Source organism: Schistocerca americana, chromosome 1 (genome assembly GCF_021461395.2).
Source record: "Schistocerca americana isolate TAMUIC-IGC-003095 chromosome 1, iqSchAmer2.1, whole genome shotgun sequence".
Classification (NCBI taxonomy): Eukaryota; Metazoa; Arthropoda; class Insecta; order Orthoptera; family Acrididae; genus Schistocerca; species Schistocerca americana.
In genome coordinates, this window is record NC_060119.1 from 249,878,956 (window position 1) to 249,881,348 (window position 2,393).

Genomic DNA, 2,393 nt, shown 5'->3' on the forward strand with positions numbered 1-2,393 from the left:
GGGATCTTGCGTTGTCATGGAGATAAAGAAGCTCGTCTACATTTTTGTGCCAATGACAAGCAAAAGTCATTTCTTCAGTTACCTAAGGGCAGCAGAGTTGTGTTTGGCTAGCCGGCACGCGGGAGAGCGAACGAGTCTGCGCGATGATGTAACAATGATGATAGATGTATTGCTCAATAACTCACAGTGCTTTTGTTCAGTGCCAGCTCTCTGCAGACATTCTGAAAGTTTCTGTGAGTGTCTGTGATCCTCCGACTTTTCACGAAAAGAATGTCACTGACATCTCTCTGCTTGGAACGCAAAGCGTTATAAACGCTAATTTGAAGGCAGCGTATAGCGCCGTTACCTATAAGAACTTCATGAAACTATAAGCGCTGAAGCAGGAATATTTCACGACGTCCCGCAACAAATTCCGCATTTTTCTTTCAACTGAAACTGGAAGAAAATGTGTCTCATTCAGCATTACTTACTGAACACCTCTCGTATTATTAATCATCAACATCACTTAAATCTGAACGTTACTTAATTTGAATCATAAGACATGTCTTAAGGTAGGGATTGTCTGACACTTTGAAATTGAGGTTACTAGCCACTACAATAAACACAACAGCCTCAGCTAAAGAGGATCATTTTGCCAGTAACACCTGTGTGAGCAGTTGTTATGGTTAGACTTTTGGCAGTCATTTCACCAGACGACAGGTGAGCTGGCAGAAATAAAGGTGTGAGGACGGGGCGTGAGTCGTGCTTGGGTAGCTCAGTTGGTAGAGCGCTTGCCCGCGAAAGGCAAAGGTCCCGAGTTCGAGTCTCGGTCCGGCACACGGTTTTAGTCTGTCAGGAAGTTTCAGGTGAGCATATGTTTCCAAGATGGTGCTGCATTGTTTTTTGCCAAGGGCTGAGGTGGCAGCACTGACTCACTGAGGCCGCGAGATACTTGAGCCGTTGAGTTCATCGATCTCATGCTGTTGTTAACGGATTTCTATCTTTTAGAGAATCATCATGGCTGGAGAATTATGAGTGACATGTACATTTCTCTGGTTCCCATATTAACATTTGCTTCTGTTGCCAAAACACTTCGAAGGTTATACAATGTCACCTCACTAATACGTTGTGCAGACGCAGTTGCGAGAAAATTCTGAAACCATGGTTTATCATGTTCATTAAGTGAGGAACTGAGGAAAGGTAAGGTCAATAAGCTATAAAAAAGCATATCCTCGGTACAGAAACAAGCCTGTAATGTCTTATGTTGCTCCAGAACCCACTGCATTTCTCGTTTAACAAGCTGTCTATAGGACTTAAAAATTACTTCATCGAAAAACTCGGCAGTTTGTGAACTAACGCAGTAGATAATGTTTTACATAATAACCATATGGCAAAATAATGTCCTCAAGGCGTGTTGTCATTTACCAAAATCTCATTTCGATTTCTCAAACCGTTTATGCAGTGTGAGGAATGTTGTGGAGATTCCATTCTGGCTGAAGCTCTGGCGTATGTGATTGCAGATGGGTATGCTACATCACATCAGTATATCAATTTTCTTGGGACTGGTTACTGATAGAGATCTCCACCCGAGTCTTAGAAAAAATCAACGTTTTAGCTAAATTAGCTACATTTCATATGCAGAACATACGATGTAATATGCACCAAACGCAAAAGCACAGAGGCCTGTATTTCCCATTACAAGTTTTTAGAATTTCGTGCTTTTACTTCAATCCAGAAATCACAATAACAATGGCCATTAAGAGACGACGGGCATACCACGAAGGACACGTTCAAAACTATAAGTAACGCAAAAATGAAATTTTTTTACTGAATAGTTTCTGTAAAATCGGTTGAGAAAGATGGCAGAAAGTACGCCACAATTCTGTCGTTACAGTACGTCGCCGACTGCCCAAAATATCCATCTGTCTGTCCGATCAAACAAATGAACTCTCAGCGCTTCTGACAAGCTGTTCACTGTGCGTTGTCACTTGTATGTAGGTAAGTAGAGCCGTCTACTTACCTGCCACACCATATGACGTAATACAACATATAATAAGTGAATGTGGGGCCCAGGAGTTAGAGTACTCACCGAGTACGATCCAGATGACAGTGGAGTTTCCGACGGTGGCGACGGACAGCATGAGCCCGTAGAGGAGGCTCCAGGCGAGCTTGATGGTCCAGTGCAGCTGGTAGGGGCGCGGCGGCGGCGGCCACACGCAGTCTTCGCCATAGTAGCCGCCGATGCCGCCGCTGGTGTTGAGCCCCGCCTCGTCCGGCCACGAGCAGTTTAGCGGGTAGTCGGCGTAGGCCAGCGCGTCCTCCATGGTCACTGGATGGAGCCTCACACGGCGGCTGCGAGAGCGGACGCCACTCCTGCACACTGCACTTCCGTCATCACGGCTGGCACCTCACTG

At 45.3% G+C, this 2,393-nt stretch overlaps 1 non-coding gene across 1 annotated transcript; it reads left to right on the forward strand.

Annotated features, from left to right (window-relative positions):
* The first annotated feature begins 742 nt into the window (after nt 1-742).
* Nucleotides 743-817, forward strand: Trnas-cga. Its single transcript has one exon. It is a non-coding gene; the product is annotated as a tRNA-Ser (tRNA).
* The last annotated feature ends 1,576 nt before the right edge of the window (nt 818-2,393 follow it).